Genomic DNA, 26,793 nt, shown 5'->3' on the forward strand with positions numbered 1-26,793 from the left:
TCATGGCAGACTGCTCCTGGGTCAAGTTCGCCAGAGCAGAAGCAGTCACATTCACAACTGCTTCCAGAGTTCTTGTTAACCTGCGTATCAGTTTACTGTTTTGGACGGGACCTATGAAGAAAAAGAATCCTTTGTTGAAATCTGTATATTGCTCCCAAGCTGTTTCAGTCTGATCGATCTCTGAGACATCGGTCTCTCTCCTTTGTCTAACATGCTCTAGTCGTGAATCTCGATGGTAATGGGATGGGGCCAGAAAGACGGGTGGCAGCAGGAACGCTATATAACATGTCCCACCCCAGTCTGAGGGCAGATGTACATAGGCTGTCTGACCGCAAATGAAATAGGTATGGCGTGATGCTTTGAAAGAAGACTGTCCTTTATCGTTAAACTCTACTACAGATTTACACTCGCTGTGTCCCATATGTACTGAGCCTTTCTTTCTAACACACAAATCACCTTTTACCGGTAGGACTGAAATAAACGGTGGACCTATATTTTGCATGGGCTGAACATTCAGCATTATAAAACTAACGAATGCATTTCCTTGCTCGTACTCCTCATTTTCTAGATCGGTTCCCTTCCTTTGGGGAAGTCTGTCTTCGTCTGGAAAACATGCCTCATTCATTACTTTATTCAAGTTTCCATATATCCAGTCACCCTGGTAAACTATGGACTTTCTGTCTAGTGAGGTCATTAAGGCAAACCATGCTCCGCACGAACCATTGTGGGAGAACGGTAAAGGGAAGAAGGGCAGAACTCCCTTCGTCTTTTGATAAGGTGGGAGTTGGCCACATACCCAGCAATCAGTCGCATTGCTGGTCTGATGAGAACGGTGTAACATTCGAATGAAAGTATTGTTACGCAGAGCAAGTCGATATGACAGTTCATGGGGTGGCAGTTCACTGAATGTATGCTCTACGGTGTTGTTAATGGAAGAGTGCATATGTGAGGCAATAGGAGGAAAGAAAACATGTAGTATTAAACTAACACAGATTATAATGATGCACAGAAAAAAAAGAATAATCAAAGAAACTATACATCTACTATGTAATATCTTGCAGTATTTCTCTTTCATTTTGCTCTTCTTACTATTCTCGTATGCGATCTTATACATGTCAGAAATCTAGTCTAACCGATTCACCACCTAGTGGACTTAGACAATTAAACCTCGTCTGACTTACTAGATCGTAACTTAGACCTATACTCTTGCTGTGGAGTCTTTTCTAGCAAAGGCGGTGCAAAGTCTGTAATGTCTTTAATGTCTTTATTCTTTACCAAAGTTCCAGATTGTCCAAAGTACCGTTTGCAATGATGGGCATGAAGCCATCCTTTTCTTCCTTCGACCTTGATAGCTGTCCTCGTGGTCAGTAACACTAACTTCGGCGCCTTCCAACGCGGCTCAAGGGGGCTTGATCGATCAAAGTTCCGCACGAAGACGAAATCACCAGGGACTATGGCGTGTTCCTTGACCTGGGTGTTGTCAGGGAAGGCGGCAGCAACCTGTGAACGACAAGAGAGTAGTGCAGACATCAAGGAAGCCAGGTAATCTGTCAGCATGTTACTGTCAACATCAGTTATTTTCTTAGGCATAGGCGTACCCCACATATTTGGCGGTCTACCGAAAACTACTTCATACGGAGATAGGCCTGTTCTGGAATGAGCTACCATACGCATGTAAAAGAGGGCAACCGGCAAGGCTACCATCCAATCCACGCCCTTTTCTGCACAGATCTTTGCTAGTTTCGTCTTGATTGTCTGATTATGTCTTTCTACAAGGCCTGCTGCTTCAGGGTGTCGTACACAATGGAACTTCCAATTATATCCTAACAGAAGAGACACTTGTTTCATTAATTCAGAGGAAAATGGCTGACCATTGTCTGAGTAGACGACACGGGGCAATCCGTATCTGGGAAAGAATTCGCGCACCAATTGCCTGGCGGTTGTCACAGCAGTATAATCTGGAACTGGATACGCTTCTGTCCATCTAGTTAGTGCACACACAACTACCAAGACATACTTGTAACCTCTACATCTGTCCATCTGGATATAATCCATCTGGAGGACCTCAAAAGGGTGGTCAGGAGGATGAAATCCGCCTTGTTCCACCGGGATGCCTTTACCTGGATTGAACTGGCAACAGATCATACATGTTCGTACTTTCTGTTTCGCTGCTGCACGCAGGTGCTTGTTAAACCAGATATTCTGTAAGCTGTCTATCATTGCCTTCTCTCCCAAGTGTGCTGCACTATGTGTTGTGTTTAAGATTACTTGTACCATGGAATCTGGAAGAAACCATGTGCCTTTTCCCTTAGTCATCCAACCTTGGTCAGTCTGGACCCCTCCTTGTTCAGTCCATTTCTTTAATTCATCTGTAGTGGCATGTGTCTGTATGTTGAGTACATCTTGAGAAGGATCCCTAACTGTCATGCTTTTTGTCAGTAATGGTACCTCTGTCCTTGTTGTGTCTGTTGGTGTCTGGGCTGCAAGTTTAGCAGTTCGGTCTGCCAGGTCATTACCCTGGGAAATGGTGTCTGTAACTTTGGTGTGAGCTTTGCATTTAAGGATAGCTATGGCTGCAGGTAAATGTATTGCTTCCAACAGGGCCTGAGTAAGCGGGCCGTGCTGAATTTTGGCCCCATGAGAGGTCAAGAAACCTCTCTCCCTCCACAGTACTCCGAAATCATGAACTACGCCAAAAGCATATTGTGAATCTGTATAAATGTTCACTCTCAAGTACTTAGCTCTTATGCAGGCTTGTGTCAGAGCGATGAGCTCTGCTGCTTGTGCTGACAGTGTGTCTATTCTTTGTGTCTCTATGACTTCAGTAGCAGTGGTCACGGCATATGCTGCTACTAACTCTCCTGCACTTGTTCTCATGCATGATCCATCTACATAGAGTGTTAGGTCAGGGTCTTGAAGTACAATATCTGTCAGGTCTTGTCTTGGTTTCGTCACTATATTCATTACTTCCACACAGTCATGTGGTGGTGCATTTACTGTACTTGAGGGCAAAAGTGTAGCAGGGTTCAGAATGTTACATCGTCTGATCTCTATGTGTGGTTGAAATAATGTCAGTTCATATCCTGTCAGTCTCGCTACAGTCAAATGTTGTGTCTGTGTCCTGTTTAAGAGAACCTCCACTGCATGCGGTACCTGTACTGTCAGGGGGTGTCCCAGCACTATCGAGTCACTTTGTCTTATGGCTAGGGCTGTTGCCGCAACCGATTTCAGGCACGCAGGCAGAGCCTGGGCCACTGGGTCCAGTGTACTAGAAAAATAAGCACAAGGCTTGTGTTTTCCTGCTTGATCTTGTGTGAGGACAGATAACGCTGTTCCATCTCGTTCAGTTACGAAAAGCATAAAAGGTTTACTGTAACTAGGAGTCGCTAGAACTGGCGCTTGACATAATGCTCTTTTTAATTCCTCAAATGCCAAGGTATGTTCTTGTGTCCAAGGGAGGACAGTCGAAGACGCTGCCTCCTGTGTTGTCAATTGTATGAGTGGTTTGGCTAGATAGGCATACTGGGGAATCCATTGCCTACAATATGAAGTGAGGCCAATGAAGGCCCGTACTTACTTTTGTGTCTTAGGCTGTGAAAGGTTAGAAATGAGCTGTATACGGTCTGGTGTTAGCTGTCTACCATCCTTGGACAGCTAGTGTACACCACTTGCTGTTCACAGATCTGTAACTTTGAAGGGGACACCCTGTGTCCCTTGTCAGCCAGAAAGTGTAAAACTGTCAGTGATGCATTTTCGCATTCTGGTTCTGATCGTGCTGTGATTTGGATGTCGTCTACGTATTGGAGTAGAGCTGTGTTTGGAGGCATGCTAATACTGTCCAGCTGTCTTTTCAATGCCTGACTGTAAACGCTAAGACTCATTGCAAGAGCAAAACTCCTGCCAATTATTCTGTTTACACTACGAGGGAAAAACTATTCATTTGCAAGCATGCCTTATATGAAGCTTTCAGTGCTGGCTGTAAGGAAGAGCAACTTGATCCCCCCCTTATGGAAGAGCAACTTGACCCCCACCTTATATAAACAATTCTCCGCGGCTCATCAAGTTTTTTTTTCTCTACACTGCCTACCCCTTCATCGTGATGTCACCCACAGGGCTGTTCCTCCACCCTTTCAAAACTCCGAGAGCTAAGAACAGTTGCCAAGTTACTGGAGAGAGAACTTGGTCAAATTGCAAGCATCCTTTATCTGCATGCGAAGGAAGCCTGAGTCAGTTGGAGGACTGCCAACAACTGTCCGCGGAAAAGAATTGGAGTATGGCCAATAATAACAAGACAGGCACTGCTCGGCGCTCCAAGAGGGAAAAGCCCTCCCTTTACAAAATATCTTTCCCTGGGAGTCAGGCCACCCTCAAGGTCGAAAAACACATTCTCTGTAATTCAAAACACATCTGTACCCAGGCCAGAGAGCTAACCAACATTCTCTAACTTAACTGAAGCAAATTTAAAACGTGATAAAAAGCATCCTAAAATCAGTAATTAATAAGGACATATTTTATTTCGTAACCTAGGCACATGCTAGCATTTTAAAATAATTATATCATAAAATATTGTTACTAGCTGCAAAGGAAAAAAAGAAACAGAACAACATGACATGGAAACACATCACATTTTACTTCTTGAAAATAACATGTGAAACACCATAATTTTGCATTGCATAACCAAGATTTTCATAATTAAGTGTGCAAGCTCTTCTATTCTACCTATTAAAAGGGCCAGATTCATCATTTTTCAAAAAGCCATGTTTTCTAATTGATTGGATTAACTGTCACACGCTATTCTAAAGGGCAGCTTGCATTGGGAAAAATAATAATGTATATTTTGTAGAACACATTTTTATTTAAAACAAAAAAAAAAACACGGTTGCATTACACTAATTAAAAGCACATTCTATGATGGGTCTGTTTTATATTTTCTTCTCAACCGTGAAAACATTAAAGCACCCTCCGTGCAAACCCTTATCTCAATCCGACTGGTTTATTTACAACTTACCGACCTCTGAGTCAAACACATTAAATCAAGTGTTCCAAGCCAAACCCACACAAATACGCGGACGCATTTGAAATAGAATGTTAAATGAACACTTTTTTACTCTCCATGCAAGATGTTACCATTCAGTCAGCAAGCTGACAAAGCACATAGGCAGACCCAGCAACCAATGAAAAAGTTAAATCAAACCATCATTCATCTAAACACTCACTGACTTTTAGTGTCAGCTCACATAACCATGCATGTTAAACAGCATGTTAAAACAAATACTGCCTTCTCAATACAAGATATTAACCCTTTGGCAGCTGAAGCACAATCATTCCCCAATGACTGCAGTACATGGGAAAGTCATGAACTCATCTCTCCACGTTATCACATAACACGTACGCACATCTTCAAAACGTTTTCTCCAAGCACTTGAAAGAGATCCAGCTCTCTCCTGCCTAACGTAATGATAACATGCTCTGCACAAACCATAACCACATGGCGCTATTCACAAGCCATATTCACAAGAAACTCAACAAGTTATAATAATGACATGCTCTTCATAAACCATATTTACAAGGAGCTATTTACAAGGAACTCCACAGTAAACTTATATGGCCGATGGGGGCGGAGGGAAATCTGCGTTTACGTAGTCCGGTGCGGGCTCTTCTAGATAGGAGGAAATAAAAGCCTCTGATGCTGTCGGCTTCTTTCTACATACTCTAAAGGGTACAGGTGGTGGCGTTCGCGACCTACGGGGTGTTTCTGAGGGGGTCACTCTAGCTAGTTCTTCTGAGAGGACGGGATAAATACCAGTAACAACGGCATTTCTTTCTCTATCAGCCTGTTCTGTTTTGACCCGTTCCCCCTCCTCCCGCAGTTCTTTTTCTTTGGCTTTTTCCGCTGCTTGTTCAGTTCTCTCTGCTTTGTTCAATTCTTTCTCTGTTCTCCTATGTGACTCTTTGCGCCATAACTCGATGGCATCTTTCTGAGAGGGTCTTGATTTCTTTTTCCATAGCGCTTCCTCTACTCTCATAATGCATTCAGAATCCCATGTTCCCGAGACAGGCCATCTATATTTCTCCTCCAAATCCTTCGTGTAATCTACCCATAAGTCTAAAAACAAAATAGCATCTAGCCCGTGCTTATTATACATATAATGACCAGGTGTGTCTCTAGGCGGGATGTTAACTGACTCTTCTAGTATACCTTTCCTGGTCCCTATCTGACGTAATTTCGAAAACAGTGGCATGTTGAAACCAACACAATGGAAGCACAATACACACAGAATAGACTGACTGAAACAATCATTCACACTACAACACTAAAACACTAAAACAGATACAGTCTAACCTGACACATGGAATAAAACATGTACTTGAAAACAGTTAACTTTATGCACTGGAATACAGTACAACCTTACCGGTCCCAGAAATGAGACACGTCTTTACCATGCCCACGTTTACCGTGGACCCGTCTTTACCGTGTTCGTGTGAACGGACACGTCTTTACCGTGCCCACGTTTACCGTGGACCCGTCTTTACCGTGTTCGTGTGAACGGACACGTCTTTACCGTGTTCAAATAAATGAACCCGTCTTGAACTTTATGCGTTCCCAATAGTGGTACTCACCGGGAAGCAGAACTTGAAGGCCTCTGAAACTTGATACTGCGCATGCGCCTCGGAACAGGTGGGCCTTCGGAAACCTCGGACCTTGCTCTCTCACGGGTTGGGCTCTGGTTGGGATGATCCGCGATCCTCACCGCCTCGTGTGGACGCCTGGTCGCAGTCTGTCTCCTCCGTGGGCCTGAGGGAGTAAGCAGGAAGTCCCGCTGGCGTGTACACTTTGGAGTCCGTCACGGCTGTAGAAGGGGGCAAAGGCTGGACCTACGTCTCCGGCGCGTGGGGAAAGGGATTAGTCCCTGCTCGGGCACCAGATTTATGTGGTAAATAAAATATTACCCTGTCATAATTTCTATAAATAAACAAAGTGTCATGCATTAAATGAGAGGCAGAGTCCGTGGTGTCCGATTCAAAAGGGCTTTATTCTCATAACTCGAGTTAGGGGAGAATCAGTTCCATCACCACTAAGGTTCAGGAAGGGTCTTCTGAACCTTATTTACATATATTTATACTTTTATTCTCGTACATAGGGAGGAACGCTCCAAGCAGAGCAAGAGAAAGAGAGATAAGAGCATGTGGGCGTGCATTTGAGGAGTCATAGGTGAGTCATAGGTGGGTGGATACATGGAGGGGGTTGCATGGCCAGCTGGAACTTTGCCCTACTTGTGTGCGCAACTTGATCATGACGTGCAACTGACGTGTAACTGGGGGGAGCTGACATTCAGTCTAGTAGGGAGGCCTTCAGTGTCAGGGCGACCAGCACGTCTGGTATTATCTGATATCTTGAGTCCGGGGATGTATTATCTGAAGCAAAGGTCGCTCATCACTAAGAGCCAGAGAGGGCATATATTTCTTCGTTCATTGCGTGGGGGCTGTGGGCTTTCTACGGATGCAAGCTCTGTAATTCACTTAAACGGAGACAGAAAGGCTAGGCCCTATCTCTGCAGACGGGTTCTGTTTACCTTCTTCACCAGGCAGGAATGTGATTCTGTAGAGCAAGCAGATAACTGTTGTGCAAAATACTGTCTTGGCACCCCGTGCTGGGCCTCTTTCGGCTGAGCCAGAAGTATGCGAGGTCAGGGATACGTAACTGCAGCTCTCAGAGTGTCTGGAGTCATGAAACCCTAATTCAGAGACTGGCTCAGGCTGAACCACAAAAATGGGTTCATCTTGATTTAAGAGTGCACAATGCAAACACATGGGCCTCAATGCAAAATTAACGTTTCTTACATGGGAGACTTGATGACTGGCATCCTAATGCAGGACGTAAATGCAGAGGCCTCGTTATTCAGGCCACTAAGGGAAAATGCATGGGTGACATGCACATACATTAAACATAGGGTACACGCAGGGGACACATTGGTCATGTAAAATTTCATTTTCCTCAGAGGCGCGCCAGAGGCAAGCCCGTCTGTGCCAGTCCACGCCTGGACCGCGTCCAGTGCCAGAACCCCTGGACCACGCGTTCGCCACACCGCCGGTCTACGTTACGACGCCAACACCCTCCGCGCACTTAACACCGGCCGAGACCTCCGCTGCTTCCAGGCCGCCCCGAAACGCACACACGGACCCTTCTCCTGCCGCACCTGCAACTTCACCTGTGACAGAACCACCAAACCTCCAAGGACAGGACCCAACCACCTCTGCTGCATCCTCCTCAACACCCGCTCCACACGCAAACACGCCGTCGAGCTCTGGGACCTGCTCGACAACACCGCCCCAGATGTTGCCTTCCTGACCGAGACCTGGTGGAACGGCTCCTCGGCACCTGACATCGCATAGTCATCCCGGACAGCTACAAGATCACCCGCAGAGACCGCACCAATAGGATTAGCGGAGGAATAGCCATCGTCCACTAGTGCACCCTCCAAGTCCACACCCTCGCAGACGACACCCTCAACACCGCCGAACACCTGCACTTCCGGTTCCACACCGACCCCACCACCACCCTCAGAGGAACACTTATCTACAGACCTCCCAGACCCCGGGGCCTTTTCAGCGACTCCATCGCCGACCTTGCCAGCACCCACGCACTCGCCTCCACGGACTGCATCCTCCTCGGGGACCTGAACTTCCACCTCGAAAACAACAACGACGCCAACTCCACCACCCTGATCGACAACTTCGCCAACCTCGGCCTCCGACTACTCGTCACTGAACCCACCCACGCCGCCGGCCACACACTCGACCCCGTCTTCTCCACAGGCAACCACATCACTTTGAACCACACCACCGAACTCCACTGGACGGACCACCAATGCATTCACTTCACCTTCACTAAACCAGCCACGCATCACCGCACCCAACAGCTGCCCTGCCGCTGCTGGAGCAAAGTCACCGAGGACCAGCTGACCTCCACCCTTCCCCAGAACCCACCCACTGACCCCACTGACACAGACACCGCCGCCCATAATTTCAGACAGTGGATCGACGACTGCGCCAACATCCTCGCCCCGACCAAGGAACCCGCCGCCAACCACCCCAGCAAAAAAGCCACCTAGTTCACCGAAGAACTCCAGATCTCCAAACTAACATGCCGGAAGCCCGGAGAAGAAATGGCTCCACGACCGCACACCAGACAGCCACACAGCCCATAAGGACGCCATTCGCAGACACCACCGCCTCATCAGAACAGCCAAGAGATCGTCCTTCAAAGCCCGACTGGATAACAATGCACACAACAGCAAAGAACTTTTCAACATAGTGAAGGAACTTTCCAACCCCAGGTGCCAACACCAATAACATCCCGCCCTTGCAAGATCTGTGCGACTTACTGGCCACCTTCTTCCATCGCAAGATAGCCGACATCCACGACAGCTTCAACTCCTCATCCGCCCCGACCACAACAAACCACACTCCGGACGCCACCTGCACCAACCAGCTGACCTCCTGGTCCCACGTCAGCGACGAAGAGACACACAAGGTTATGAACTCCATCCACTCAGGATCTCCGTCAGACCCCTATCCACACCACATGTTCAACAAAGCGGACGCAACCATCGCTCCCCAACTGCGGAAGATCATCAACACCTCCTTCGACACAGCAACATTTCCGGATAGCTGGAGGCACGCCAAAATCAACGCCCTCCTCAAGAAGCCCAAAGTGGACCCCAAATGCCTCAAGAACTTCTGGCCCATCTCCCTGCTCCCATTCCCAGCGAAAGTCATCGAGAAAATCGCCAACATGCAGCTGACCCGCCACCTCGAGGACAACAACATCCTAGACCCTTCCCAGTCCAGATTCAGACGCAACCACAGCACCGAGACCACCCTCATTGCCGCCAGAGATGACATCAGGCGCCAACTAGACAACTGCAAAACGTCAGCCCTCATCCTCCTGGACCTGTCAGCCGCCTTCAACACGGTCTGCCACCGCACAGTAAGAACACGCCTCCAAGAAGCCAGTATCCAGAAGAAGGCCCTGGACAGGACCACATCCTTCCTCTCCGGCAGAACCCAGAGAGTGCACCTCCTGCCCTTCCGCTCCGAAGCCACCGACATCATCTGCAGCGTACCCCAGGGCTCATCCCTCAGCCCGACGCTGCTCAACGTCTACATGGCCCCCTCGCACAAGTGGCCCGCCAGCACAACCTGAACATCATCTATGCCGACGACACCCAGCTCATCCTCTCCCTCACCAAAGACCCACACACAACCAAAACCAACCTCCACGAGGGAATGAAGGCCATTGCCGAGTGGATGAGGAGCAGCCGCCTCAAACTGAACTCGGACAAGATGGAGGTCCTCATCCTAGGTCCCACTCCCTCTGCGTGGGACAACTCATGGTGGCCGACCACACTAGGAACAGCTCCAACTCCCACAACCACGCACGCAACCTAGGGTTTGCCCTCGACTCCTCCCTCTCCATGTCGAAACAGGTCAACGCCATCTCCTCCTCCTGGTATAACACCCTCCGCATGCTTCGCAGGATATACAAGTGGATCCCAATCGAAACAAGAAAAACAGTGACCCAAGCCCTCGTCAGCAGCAGGCTGGACTACAGCAAGGCACTCTATGCAGGAATTCCGGCCAAAAACTACAACGCATCCAGAAAGCCTCAGCCCGACTGATCCTCAACATTCCCCGCCACAGCCACATCACCTCCCACCTCAGAGACCTGCACTGGCTCACCGTCAACAAGAGGATCACATTCAAACTCCACAACCACGCACACAAAGCTCTCCACAACACCGGACCAGCCTACCTGAGCAACAGACTCAACTTATACACCCCCGCCCGCCAGCTCCACTCCGCCGACCTCGCCCTTGCCACTGTACCGCGCATCCAACGAACAACCTCCGGCGGTAGATCTTTTTTTTTCCTCGTCACAAGACCTGGCGCACCCTCCCCACCCATCTACCACAGGCCCAATACCTGCTCACCTTCAGAAGGCTCCTCAAGACCTGGCTCTTCGAGCAGTAGCAGCATCCCCCCCCCTTCAGCATCTTGAGACCCTCACGGGTAAGTAGCGCTCTTTACAAGTTCCCTGATTTGATTTGATTTTGATTTTCATGAATACATCATCATGACTAGAGAACTAAGGAGCTGCATAACTGTTGTATGCAATGATGAAGGAATGGCTTGGACAATGTCAAGGGTTGGTATGGGAGGAGTTGTGGTTTTCAATGCTGTATCATGCATGCTTTTTTGTATATTTGTTCGAGATAAAATATTGTATTTATGTACCATGAAGTAAAGTCTGATCTTGTGACTCAAAACAATACAAACACATCCAAGTGGGTCAAAATACACACATCTTCACAACAGTGGCATTTATGTAATTTCTAATATCTAGGGGCATGATTCACAAAGGGCCGCAGCGCTCATGGCGGAGACCCCGCAGTCATGGAGGAGTCTCTTCACTTAGGGCAGAATCTCTGAAATGAGAATTGTTATTGCAGAGAATTCACCTCAAGTGCGGAGACTCCCCCACGACTGCGGCGCTGCTGCCACAAGTGCAGAGACCCTTTGTGAATAAGGCCAGAGCTGCTGTACTAAGTATGCACATGTGATTACCAGTATACAGCACAAACAAAACTGTCTTGACCTAGTAAATGTGGCACTTGCCATGTAGAGTGTCTGGTGTTGTCAAGGAATATAACAATATTTGGAATCACATCTTTGCGAAGGTCATATTCAAGTTCTTGTTTGTATATATATATATATATATATATATATACACAAGGGGTTAAAAGTTTGTCTCTGCCTTAAATGAAAACTCTCTCAATTTGAAGTTTACCAGTACCATTAGCGAATCTAAGGTGTGTTTTTTAGATCTAAAAGTATTCATCAAGAGTGGGAAAATACACACATGCACCTACAGAAAGCCCACCGCAGATAATTCAGTTTTGCACTCAGACAGCTTTCACCCGCAGAAACTAAAACATAGTATACCGTATGCAGAGCTTCTGCACATGAAGAGGAATTGCAGTGAGGTGTCCTCCCTAGAAGATTACCAGACCAGATTGACATAAAGGTTTAAGGAGAGAGGGTATAGCCAACAGATCTTAAATCAGGCACTTCAGAAGGTGGGGGGATCTCAAGAGAATCACTCATATTTCCGAATAAAGAAGGAGCACAGATGAAAACCAAAAAGAAGGATGAGAATAGAATGATCACAGGATACAATGCCTATAATGTCCAGGTGAGAGATTGCATGAATAGGCATTGGCATCTAGTGAGAGATGACCCCACTATAGATACTCATGTCTCACATAGGCCACTTTTAACATTCAAAAGGACAAAATCTATGAGCCAGCAATTAGTAGTGAGCAGCCCGAAGTAGTAGAAACTGAAGGATGGTTGAAAGCTAATCCTGGATTCAATAAATGCTTGAAATGTAAGGCATGTCAACCCGGCGTTAACAGAAAAGAGATCCAATCACCATTGCTTAATAAACCTTTGAAGATACCTCGCTTCTTCAAGTGCAGGAGTGATTATGTGGTATACGCTATTCAGTGTACGTCCCCCAAAATTTACGTGGAAAGCACGATACACATGGTACACATAAGAATCCTCCAGCACTTGAGAGCTGTGAGGAATAGAGATAGGGACTATCCTGTACCCAGACACACAAACGAGATCCATGGGGGGATATCAAAGAACTCTCCTACTTTGTGATTGATTCAGTCCCTAAGAACAGGCAAGGGGGAAATCAAGAATCTAAGCTTTGAAAATTGGAGTCAAGGTACATAATTTTGCTAGACACCAAAATCCACCAAGGCCTAAATTCAGAAGAAGACCTGCATGTCCATATCTGAAGGAGTAGATTGCCCCGTTTTGCTGACCCTTACCAGGATAAGTTAAGATGTTATGCTGCATAAAAGCAATGCTTTTAGAAATCTAAACAAGTTGCATTTGTACATTTTACAACTTTTTTCCAAGCACGGGTACTATCAGAAATATGTATGGAAAGACAAAAAAAACGATACTGGGAGAGTCACAATCAATTGTACAAATTGAAGCCCAGCCTGACCAGGGAGTGGATTTGAGCAGAGTCATCTCTAGAGTTAGGAAGAGTCATAAAACAAGTATTGGCTGTTTTCATCTAGATAATTGGTTATTTAGATACGATGGAACTTGTTTACAACAACACTTGCAATTTTCTAGATATAAAAAGTACTATTCCTGTTGTAATAGCCTACCACTGGGTGAAGAAACTGTTCTGAAAAATCACACTATGTGGTGTAGAATGATAATGGAATCTAATCAACACCCCCTGACTGAAAAACTGATGTTATGATATGCAAGAGCAGTAACACTTTGAACGATGAACCAGCACTTGCAATTTATAGGGATAAACTGGAACCAATGGGTAGGGCAAGGAGTTGAAAGAATTTTTGCACATCAGCACTTGCACTTTAATTTGCAATTTTGCACTCTTCGAACTGATATGTAGAATAAACTTGAATACTTGATATTTACAAAATGAGGAATGCATAAGATCATGAAAGGACTTCTCCACAGGAGCAATTTTGTGGTTGTATGGATCATAGACTTGCTAATGGCAAATAATGTTTTGCTAAATAATCACACTTCTGAAATAGCAAAACGAATGCTGAAGTGAGTACCAAGAAAAAAGCTGATTTCCAAGAGTATGGGACATAGAGGAATTTCTTTATATTGTTTTACACTTACACTAAATCACTGCACACATTTTAAAAAAATATTATGCACAAAAATTGTATGCACAGAAAAGTTAAAATGGAAAAAAATGTTTTTTATAAAATATGAAAGAAAAAAATGTAAAAAGAAAAGATAGAGTAAAAGTGTAAAGAAATCATGTAATTCAAAAGGGATTTTCAACAAGAAACGTATTGTGGTGTACATTGTACTAAATGCATTGAATGCAGTTTGGTAGTATGTCGTCTATGTCAGTAACATCATGTGACTGACTGCTCCAAACAAAGAAAGGGGAGAAATCTGGAGCGCAATGTGTGAACAAGGCAAGGGATCCTGTTGAATCGTTGTGGATATATATATATATATATATATATATTCACTGAAAAAACCATAGGTTATAGACCATATATAGTTAGGAATTAGTATTTACAAAACCTTGAAAATTCACTGAAAAAACCATAGGCTATAGACCATATATAGTTAGGAATTAGCATTTACAAAACCTTATTTTACTCACACAAAACCATTGAAATTCCATATATAGTTAGTTGCACTAACTATATATCGCGCACCCGCAGTCCACTGCTGATGATGTCACATATTACATCATTCATGACATGGTCAGTGACATCACTGATGACATCACTGATGACATCTCAAATGACATCACTGATGACATCACTGATGACTACATCCAGTGACTGTATGTTTCTGTAAAGTTAAAATATGTCTTACATATTGAAGAATGAGTGGATGTATAAGTGTCTGGACGAAGGATTTAGTAGGTGCATGACTGACTGTATGAGTGAGTTTTTAAATGTGTCTCACTAAGTGCATGGGTTAGTGACTAAACTGTCTTAATTTGTGCATCATTATTTCTGTTGTTTTGTAAACTGCTGCATGTGTTGATCAGTAGCTATATGAGTAACTATATGGGTTATTGATTGGTTGCCCAATTATTTGTATGGGAGACTGAGTGTGTGTGTGGCTGGCTGGGAGGTGTGTGACTCTGTGCAGATCAATGTGTACTTGTATCAATGATTGTATAAGAGAGTAAGTATGTGTTAGTATATGTTTGAAAATGTTATGTGCTCTATGTTTAACTGTATAGATTAGAAAATGGAAGTGTGATTGATTCTTTACAGGACTGACTAGGTGTGTGAGTAACTCCATGGATGAGTGGCAGAGTGTGAGTGTCTGTATAGGTGTATGAGTGCATATGATAGTGTTGTAAAGATGAGTCATTGTATGTATGAATGATTGTATGGGTGAATGAGTGAATGTGTGTGTAGAAGTAGGAATCAGTGAGTGCGTATGTAGTAACTAGTATTGGTGTGTCAATGGTTTCAAAAATTATACTCTGTATTTAACACTGGGTGTAACAGAGGTTATATTAAAGTGTGAGGAGATGCATTGTATTGTCACATGAATGATATCATCAGTGATGTGATCATTGATGTCAAATGAGATGTCATCAGTGATGTCATCAGTGATGTCATTTGAGATGTCATCAGTGATGTCATCAGTGATGTCACTGACCATGTCATGAATGATGTAATATGTGACATCATCAGCAGTGGATTGCGGGTGCGCGATATATAGTTAGTGCAACTAACTATATATGGAATTTCAATGGTTTTGTGTGAGTAAAATAAGGTTTTGTAAATGCTAATTCCTAACTATATATGGTCTATAACCTATGGTTTTTTCAGTGAATTTTCAAGGTTTTGTAAATGCTAATTCCTAACTATATATGGTTTATAACCTATGGTTTTTTCAGTGAATTTCAATGGTTTTTTAATAGTAAATATCAAAAGCTTTAAAATGTATTCTTCTTTAAATCGAAAAATATATTTTATATGTTTTTAATACAATTTTTTTATGTATTCTTTTTTAAATATTTTTTTTGTTTCGCTCCCGGTCCGCGAACCGGGTAGCTTCCCGTTAGCTCAATTTGCTGCCGCGACCCGGTCCGCGAACCGGTAAACGTTCCGTTTGCGCAACTGCCGCGTTAGAAAACAACATGGTGACGCATCGCGTAACCGCGACGTATCGCGTTGTCGCGTAATGCGTCATATGACGCGTCACGTTAGCGCACCCGGAAGTGCTCCGGTACGCGAAGCGAGGCGCGAAGTGCAGCTTCCCGGAAGCGATCCGGGACGCGGCGCGGAGCGCGTAACGTAAGCATAACAGGTCATGTGACTTGTTAATAACACTTTTCATTGGTTCATTTCACTTTTGGTTTCCTAATGATGTAAGGCTAGGTCATGTGACCTAAAAATAACACTTTTCATTGGTTCAGAACTATTTTTTTTCCCAAATGATGAAAACCCCTCCTTGTTTCCTCACTCTGACTTTCATCTTTGTGAGAGGAAGACCTTTTTTCATCTCTTAGCAATGGCAAGTGTTGTAGCTTCAGCTGGTGCACCCCCACCACCACCACCACCTCCTAGGAAGAGAGGACCACCTCCTCAGGTAATCCTCAATCAAGAGGAGGAAGAAGAGGAAGAAGAGGAAGAGGAGCAAGAGAGGAGGCCGTTTTTGCAAGAAGAGCCTAGGACGTCCCGTGTCAAAGAGAGTTTCATTTGGCAATTTTTTTAAATATCCCCGGGGCCAAAAAAAAGTGAATGCCCGGTATGTAACTTGCCTTATCTGCAAGAAAGATCTGTCCAGAGGGACAAATAAAAAATATAGTTATGGCAATTATACGATGCATCGCCATATGGAGAGGTGGCACCCTATCAACTACAGTGCTGCGCAGGTACGTGACCTGCAGGATAACCCCCCTCCTGTGGCCCGAAGATCAAATTTAGAGGAAGTGACGGGACCAGAGGCGAGGGACATGGTCCCAAATATACAGATGAGGTTCGGGACAATCAAACAAGTGTGCGTGCGTTGCGGTCAGTTGATTTGCTACAGAGAAAGTAGCATCAATTTAATCAACTTAGCAATTGATAATCATGATTGTCCAAAACGCCCCAGAGAATAAATTATCTTTTTTTTTTGTTGCTCCTGTTGAGCCCTTTACAATGAATCGTTTTCGTTCCCCCCAAATAAAAACAAAAAAAATATAAAACCGTTCAAAAGATACAAAAAAAGTAAAAAAATGTACAGAAAAATAATAAAAAAATATAAAACAACAAAAATAATTTAAAAAAAAGTTCTTTTCAGAACTACCTCCCCTTTATAAAAAAATTGCTAGAATGTTTAGCACTCTGGCAACCTCTATTTCTTTTGGTTCGCTCGCCGGTACGCGAACCGGAAGCGAACCAAAAAAAAAAGAAGAGTAAGTATAAGGGAAGGAAACAGAGAGTAATGTTAAAAGAAAGACAGCTATAGGGAGTAACACAGAGATACTGTTTAATAGATCTATTTACCGAAGAAAAGATGGAAGAGGGTATAATTGTGAAAAACAAAATAGATAAGGAAGTGAAAGAAAAAAAGGAGAGTAGAAGAATAATAAACAAGAGTTTCTTAGAGAATGTGAGTGAATGTTCAAAATAAGATTAAAACATGTGGAATAACAGAGAGAAAAAACAGAAAGCAGAAAAGAAGAAGTAACAGAAAAGGAATGATTGAAACAGCAAAGAAATGTAAATAACATAGGGGCATATTATCAACATAGGTGATAAAATTATCGCTGCTTTTATCGGCAGAAATCTGCCGCTAAAGCCGCTTTTGCGGCAGAAAACTGCCGCTAAAGCCGCTTTTGCGGCAGTTTTCTGCCGATAATCGCTGCTTTTATCGGCAGAAATCTGCCGCTAAAGCCGCTTTTGCGGCAGAAAACTGCCGCTAAAGCCGCTTTTGCGGCAGTTTTCTGCCGATAAAAGCAGCGATAATTTTATTGCCTGTGTTGATAATATGCCCCTTAGTGTGCTTGAGCTACAGGGAGAAAGCATAATGAACAAGTAGTGAAAGAGTGATCAGTCAGAGACAGTGAGAGTAATAGAGACGGAGTGAGTGAACAGGAGTGAGGAACTATGAGAACAGAGGGACTGAGAAAAGGAGTGGAAGGAGTAGAGTAAGTAAGTAATAGAGAAAGGAATGAGGGAAGTAGCAAAGGCAGGAAACTGAGGGTTAAAGAAATGAAGCAGTGGAACTAATAGAAGTTAAATGTGATAGAAATGTAACGAAAAGAGTACAAAACATTTACCTTATAATTGTCGTTAACTTAGTCACTTGTTATTTTTATACTTTCAATCTGTGAAAGAAAGAACAAAAATTTGAAAATTAATTAAAACATGTATTTAAAAATTAGAAAAGACAAGGGAAAAGATTGAAGGACAAACAGTTTTTCAACAACTTTGACACTTACAGAAGCCTCTGCTTCTCCATGCCCCCTACACAGTCCTAAATATATACATTTTAAACTAACATGCAACATGGTGCATCTTTTGCATCACTGCTGCATCACAAAAGTGACGCAACAGCGGCACAAAAGAGGCGCACGGCCATCATAAATCTGCCCCTAACATTTTAAATGATTGATTCAGGATGCCGATAAGGTGTGGCCTATCCAGGGGTTTGTTTTATGTGAGGCCTACTCAGGGTTACAGATGAAATTTAGACTTGTTGAAGAGTACAGAGGAGATAATACATGTGCATGCCTACCAATGAAGTGAGTCATGTCCACTGCACTCTTTAACAAAGGCCAGACCTCCTCTGTCTCCCTGGACAGGCCTAAACCTGATCTGCACAATGTGATTCGTAATGTTAGGAAACACAGGTGATGTAATTGAAAAACGTGCAATTTCTTTTGCTCATTTCACAATTACATCACTTGTGTTTCCTTTGCTTAGGTATCTCATTGTGCAGATGTAGTCCAGCATATGAAAGAGTACGCAGAAGGTCAGCACTGCATGCAACAACTTTAACACTTACTGAAGCCTCAGCTTCTCCATGCCCCCTACACAGTCCTAATTATATACATTGGTGCATCTTTTGCACTGCTGCTGCGTCACAAAAGTGACGGAACAGCGGCACAAAAGAGGCGCACGGCCATCATAAATCTGCCCTTAACATTTTAAATGATTGTTTCTAGATGCTGATAAGGTGTGGCCTATCCACAGATTTGTTTCAGGTGAGTCCTACTCAGGGTTGCAGATGAAATTTACGCTTGTTGAAGAGTACAGAGGAGATAATACATGTGCAGGCCTACCAACGAAGTGAGTCATGTCCACTGCACTCTTGAACAAACGTCGGACCTCCTCTGTCTCCTGGAACAGGCCTAAACCTCATCTACACAATGTGATGCGTAATGTTAGGAAACACAGGTAATGTAATTGAAAAACGTGCAATTTTTTTTGCTCATTCCACAATCACATCACCTGTGTTTCCTTTGCTTAGGTATCTCATTGTGCAGATGTAGTCTATCATATGAAAGACTACGCAGAAGGTGAGCACTGTATGCAACAACTTTGACACTTACAGAAGCCTCAGCTTCTCCATGCCTCCTACACAATTCTAAATGTATATCATAAATACAAAAAGTACAGAATTAATTATACATGTTAAATGGTTTATTTTTGCTGTTCTCAGAATATATCAAATTTCACTAAAAACAGTGACTTGAAGGTATTCATCATATAACAGCGGGGAAAAAAAAACACAATCAAAATGATTGTGTTTAAAAAACCCATATAACATAACCAATCAAAAATCAGAACTCCTTAAAATTAACTTACTTTCCATGACGTCGAAGGATATCCTATGAACAGCTTACACTCTGTTGTGCTGTTATTATTTTCAGCCCGCCACTTTCTGAAAGAAAAGCTCCATCGTTTTGACAAATATGTTACATACAATAAATGACTTCTCGCTCTCTACCGCACATTTCCACAAGGCCAAATCGTGTAAGAGCCATTTATAACTCTTGGAATTCTTCTAAGCAAATCCCGTCATTTACTTTTTCCGCAACTTTCAGAAAGAAAACGTTCAAGATCACTTTCACAATCCTGTACTAGTAATATCTCACCCTTCTTGCTCACTCATGTTCCACATTTCCTATGACACTGATACTGCTTACTATGAAGCAGACTTACACTACCTCTATGACTACTACACTTATTTAATTCTCTACATCACTTTTAATCACAAAGCAATTTAAAAAAGTACATAAAATTATATCAACTCCTAGAATCATTATAGGCCAGTTACCTACCCTAAATTCTTTCTTCTGAAAACAGAAAGTAAGAATATTTTTAATAAGATGTATAATAAGTGGATGTTGTCAAAGGACCATCATGTCATATAATAGCTGCAGTTAGAATTTTTTTTCTAAAATCAACGACTGTGTAGCCACAACATTTGAAATTAAAGTTGAAAACTTATTTTCATCAGGTTTATATAGTTGGAATTTTTAAATGACATTATAACCAAAAGTTTGTTCAAAATATGTCGACAGCATTGCAGACTTACATTACCTCTACTCCATGTTTTGATTGGCTGCTTGAATTAGCTTATTAAAAGAAACAGTTTTTCTGAACTCATTCAAAGTGCAGTTATTTTTCCATGACGTCAAGTGTTATGGTAAGAACACCGTTTACTTTGGGAAATACTCTGTTGTCCTTTAACTAATCCGTGCCCACCACTTTCTGTAAGAAAACCTTCATTTTTTTCAGGAACTACTTAAAACTGAAAAATAACTTTTGACTCTGTACTACACTTATCCTCAAGGCCAAATAGTGTAGGAGCCATTAAAACCTCTTGAAATTCCTCAGAGCAAATCCCGAGATTCTTTCCCTAAAATTTTGGTTGTAAAAACACCAGGTAAGAATTTTTAAGGTCAAAAGGCAATTTTTTTTGGAAAGTTAAAACAGAATCATTGCAGAATGACCAGCCGTTTCTAGACTTCAAATAAGCTGTGTAATGTCCTGATGTTGTTGAAGGACCGTCATGATATATAATTGCTGCAGTTACAAAAGTCCTTCCTGATATTGACAACTGCGAAGCCACAACATTTTTAATTAAAGTTGTCAATTTTGTTCCATCAGGCCTACATCGTTGGAACATTAAAATGACATACTGGCCATATGTTCGTATAAATAATGTGGACAACATTTCAGACTTACATTGGCTACACTCCATGTTGTGATCAGCTGCTTTTACTAGCTTATTAAAGGACACTGATTTACTGTCTGGCAAAGTTAAATATATAAATTTTTCTGAGTCTACACTAGTAGTACTTGATACCCTACAGTTCTCGCAGTCATGCTGCCATTGATAAGAAAGGCCAAACAGGTGATCTACATCTACACCTTCATCTTGCAATACATCAAGCATATACATTAAAAACTCCTGACAATCTTGCTGAATATTTTGAGAGAATTTAGTTTGACCTGAACATTTGTCTAACAGATTTCGAATTTCAGACACACTTTCTATTTTTGTTCTATCAGTGCTACATTTCTCTAACACAGAATTCAACAAACTGTAAAATCTTTGATCCGAATTGACCACAATCTCTTCTTTTAAATTTTCTAGAGAAAACAAAACATTAACCACTACATTAGCATAGCAGTTGACATCAGAACTGTTTTCAAATTGAAAACCAACAACATCTTCAACAAAATCCTTTTTCTTTCTGCTTATAATTTCGGGTTCATCGACTTTTCGTCTTTTTGCTACCACCTCTCTACTATTGGTCACATTTCTTCGTTTCCGGCCTACCACACGTTTCTTAAACAAAGGATATTGAGGCAAATGTGGCGCATACTCTCTTCTTAACCTATTGTATTCCTTAACACAATCTAGATCCGCACAAATGTTTGTGACATCACACTCAATCAAGTACAATCCCGATAAAGTTCTGACTCGTGACAATGCCACATATGCCATACCCTCCTTGAACACAGAACTGCCAATATTCACCAATGCACTGTCTACACTTAAACCTTGCGATTTATGGATTGTCACCGCATATGCCAAGCAAACAGGAAATTGCTTACGGCGAACATATAAGTCTTTTACAAGCAAAAACCTAGCAGAGCAACGACCAATTAGCTGTACTTCCTCAATGCCATCAAATTTAATTTTTAAAAAATCAATTCCATCTCTATTTCTGTATTTCTCAAAATCAACAACATTACCCATTGATCCATTTACCAGACCTCTTTCAACATGTAAATTCCTTCTTAAAATGATACGGCAATTTAAGCACACATTCAGAGTCTTTTCAAAACCTGCAGTTTTAGATATAGTCTTCTCTAATGAATCCAATTTTGATTTCAAATTCTCAGACAAAATAATTGTTGCTCCCATATGCTCTACTCTGTCAATAGCTTCCAGTTTCACAATCTCTTGGTTTTCTAAATGCAACATTTTGTTGTTGAAGATGGCACATTCTGCAAGAGTTGGCATCAAACATATTCCAGATTTCTTCTCAGTAATTTTCTGAAAAATATTCTCAGGCACAACGTCTTCTTCTGGATTCAAATTTGACAGTAATCGTGCATGTAAAGCTTCTTTCCCATGCTCGGTCACTTTTCCGATTCTAACATCTTGTAGAATATTCTTATAATCTTCATCCTTCGCTTGACGCATATTTTCACGCAGTTCAGCATAATTGAAGTTCAACCATATATTGACGTTGCCAATGCTCCCTAGGCACTTCCTGGTATCTTCATGCGTGAGCATTTTGAACACAGGTTGTCCTTTCACTGGTGTCAGCTGCAGAAGATCACCGAAAACAATGATGTGTTTGCCACCAAATAACACATCATACTCTGTTTTGAGAACTTCTTGCATTCTCAAATGCACAAAGGCAAGCATGACATTGGAAACCATGTTTACTTCGTCAATGATAAGAAGTTTCATTTTCCTCAAGACTCTTGAAACTTCACAACAAGCATCTCCAGATAACTTGTGGTATTGTAATTTGTTATCATGCTCCACTGGCAGCATCAGTAGACGATGCAAAGTAATACCTTTAATGTTATGTGCTGCCAGTCCAGTTGGAGCGGTGACAACACAAGACAGCGATGACTCAGTCCTTTCCTGCAAATAACATGAAATTGCTTTAATGAGGAAACTTTTTCCAGTTCCCGCTTCTCCACTCACGTACAGTCGGACAGGCTTCAACGACGTACATGAGCACTCTTTCTTCTCATGACTTAATCCATGATCTATTTGGTTGGTAACTTCGTCATATATTTTCCTCTGCTCAACGTTGAGTTGTCTTTCCAAGTCTTCTAAGTTAACCGCATCCTCCTGAGCATGTGCCATGGCTCTTTCCACTTCAATCATGGCAGTGGCAGCTTCATTTTCGATAACTGGTCCTCCTAGTGGATCCTGACTCAATGAAACAGAACTCTGACTGTCCTGAGAATTGTCTCTAGCAATCTCGGCTGCAATCGTTGCTTCCTGCTCGATTTCCGCATTCAACATTTCTAGATATTTGGGAAAAACAGGACATTCTATGGTATCCTTGGTGGCATTGAAAGAGTCTTCGTAACAGAGGAAATCTCCAAGCAGTTCCTCTTCTGCACGCCAAGGCTTGAAAAGTTGCAAAAGTGCTAAATAGAAAAACTCTTTTCTTTCAGGAGATTCGCTACTCAATTTTCGATGGTTTACCAAGTGGCATTTTCTTTGCTTGACTAGACATCCCTCACTTCCAATTACAGCATACACTCCTTTATCAATATCTTCTTTGATGTTCCTCTTGAATATGTAATTTTGTAGAACCTCATACAGACAAACATTCTCGAGGTGACTGCTTCTATTTGGATAATATGTATCCAACATGTTGGTCTTCAAAATATCTGTACCGTTTGGCTCCTTTTCCGCCAAATACTCAATTTCCCGTACAGGTTTCAGAACTCGATTACGCGTTGCAGCAAGACCAAGACTCGCCCAAATGATACTCCTGGATTTGGCATAGAGACTTGCTGAAGACAACCGGTCAGAACATTCGTAAGCTCCGATTTCTCGATGCGACAACATCTTCAGACTGAAACTGTACAACTTCTTACTGAGGCTCTTTTCATGGGAAATGTTCTCCCACATATCCTTCAATTCTGTCTTTTCTTTTTTGGTGATGTAAGATGTCACATACCGAGCCACAGCCATACAGTTATCAGCCACAAACTGTATATCCATGTTGGCATTCCACATGGACAAAATCACTGGGTTGTAGTCGTTGATGTACTTGGACTCTTCGTTCCTTTTCAAATTGTACGTATTTTTGGGTGATTTCTTCATCACATTATGTCGCAGTGAAGACATCAAACTGTTCACTCTTCCTTTAGAAATCACTGGTCGTGGAAAGGCGAAACGACATTTTGTGTAGAACTTGTCCTTGTTTCTGAATTTACGACAACAGTACTTTCCACAACGATGGCTTTGGAAGCGTAAAACTTGTTCTCTTAGGCTTTTGTCTTCCTTTGCCTTTGGAACAGCACATCTAGAATACTGTTCTATGAAACTCATCACTAAGTCATCCGGATCTGTTCCAAAATTGGGTGCATCTTTGATCCACAGCAGCATATGTATATGAGGAGCACCTCTTACTTGGTACTCCTTTCTCCAGAAGAAATCCAACACCTCTCCAAGAGGTGGATTTTTCTTGTTCATGATGAAAGACATCATAGCTTCAAATCTATGATTGAAGTACCTGCATACATTCACTGGATCCAAGGAGCACAGTTCTCCGGGTGTCTTGAATTCGATATTTTCAATGTTTCCATTTGCCTCTCGTAGAAATTCAAGTAAGTCTTCCCAGCCATACTCGGCACAGCTGAGAGTGAGGAACCATGTGGGAGTTCCTAAGTTCCTCAGCATACATTTTAAATCACCATGACGACGGTACCAGTACTCATTAGTACCACGCTGACACGCCATGAGATTAATCAGGTGAGAATCCAAAATACTGTCTTGCACATTGACTTTATCCATAAAATCACTTGCCGAGATATTTTGCATCTGTACACCACTTTTCAAGATGTGGTTCACTGCATATGACAGTCCAGACAGATCGCTTTCAAACAGTAGATGAAACAAATAGGGAATGCATTGACGAAACCTAGGATCTTCTGCATACAATCGTAAAGTCCGGTATTCAGAAGCAGGAATTTGATCAGGTCGCTCATCATATCTTCCTCCTTGACCTGTTGGAAATAGCTGTGGGAAACACCGAGCTTCCAAACTTTCCTCCCAAACACTAATGGGACTTCCTTTGGCTTGTTTCATTTGAAACAACTCAATAGCATTCCCCATGACTTCCTTGGAATGCAAAGGATGAACACTATAATGTTCATATATTTCTTCATTTTTAGAGGCTTCTACTTTCTCAATTTGACAAGCACACAAATCGCTATCCTCTTCTTCACTTACTTCCTCTTCTGCAACATATACATTCTTGTAGTATTTATTGTTTTTCTTCAAATACAATGTTGCCTTTTTGACTTTCCTAACATCCACTAAATCTTGCCAGATTTTCTTACTCTTTGTCGGAACCCCATTAACTAAGATAACCAGAGGTTCCTCTTCCACTTTCTCTACTCCAATTGTATTAATGTTTTTCTTCAAATCTAGAGGCAAATAAACAACTCTTCCCTTTAATCCTCTCTGTAAATCTGATGCAGGAAATTTCCCTGTCTTTGGCTCCATTCGTACAATAGCCTGAAAGGGATGGATACTTTGAATCAAAATAGATTCATAAGTATTTAAATCCTTCAATTCAGAAGGAATCTCAACCAATTCCAGATTATTATGAACCGCTCTAGCAGGCATCCGGTTTTGATTTAATTTGTTACAACAATAAGTACACACACGTTGATCCGATCCCAAATCAAAACAATTTTCTACCATCAAGTATGTTGCAAAATCCTTCCATTCACTATTATTTTCACTTTCACTTTTTGGCATATAAATCCACTAACTTAGTCTGATTCTTATAATAAGTGCGTCGACAACACACACAAGTGAAATTAGGCCTCTCACTTGATTTCACCTGAAACGTGGCAATTTCTTTCTGAAAATTATCTGTACTGGAAACCTGTACACTATCTTCCACATTACCTTCTTCTTCTGGGTCAATTTCAACATTCTCCTCTTTACTTGCAAAGTAACAAAACTCAATTTCTTCACAAATATTCTTCACATCTACTTCAGAACCATGCAAAAGAGCATTGCATAATTGTTTAAGCATAATTGCTGCACTCTTAGCATAATACAACATTCTAACTAATTTCCTCACTTTATTATGATGCACTGCTAGCATCCTGAAATGATGAAAAACACTCTGGCATACTCTCCTGGAAAGACAAGCCAGTGAATGACCATGCAAACCTGTCACTTCTCTCACTCTGCAAGGATCTAATTCTTGCAACAACTTCATTTTCTGTTTTAAAGTTTTCTTATTAAATGTCCGTACAAAATCACAAAGCAAATTGATGGAATCCTGTCGCACACTGCAAATACTACTACACTTCCAGGTATACACTGGTCCCTTAGGACGTCTTCCTAAAACCTCATTACCTAACACCTCTTCTGCCTCTGTTGTCACAAGTTTTTCTTTTTCAACTGGACAACCATCTTTCACCTCATAAGCTCGACCACTGGTGTCAACTGCATGCACCAAATCATTATCCTGGAAATAACTCTCCTCATTAAAAAATGCCTCACAACTTGAACTATGCATCCATTCTCCTGAAAAAACTTCACAAAAATTACTACGATTAACTGTTCTCTTCCATCTACTATTTCTTTTGAAATCATAAATTGCCTTGTTTAGCTTCCTAATTCTATTGATTATCAAAATAAATAACTTTCACTTAATTTCAAATGCCTGATCAATAATTTTCTCAACTTTTTTTTTCTCTTATAAAAAACCACTTTCTGTTGACCTTTCTTAATATTTTTTAACAAATTGCCAATTATCCTGTTGCGGAACATTCGTCTACGGATGTCCCTAAACTGATTTTTCCTTCTACTACCATGCACAGAGTTATCTCCTGCTCTAGCAGTAACATTTTTGATTGGCCTTTCCTTTCCGTTTAAATTGGCTCTCTTTTTCTGGACTAAAACATGTTCTGTAGTACTACTTTTTTTCTACAAATGTTT

This window comes from Lissotriton helveticus, chromosome 2_1 (assembly GCF_964261635.1).
Source record: "Lissotriton helveticus chromosome 2_1, aLisHel1.1, whole genome shotgun sequence".
In the NCBI taxonomy this organism is placed as follows: Eukaryota; Metazoa; Chordata; class Amphibia; order Caudata; family Salamandridae; genus Lissotriton; species Lissotriton helveticus.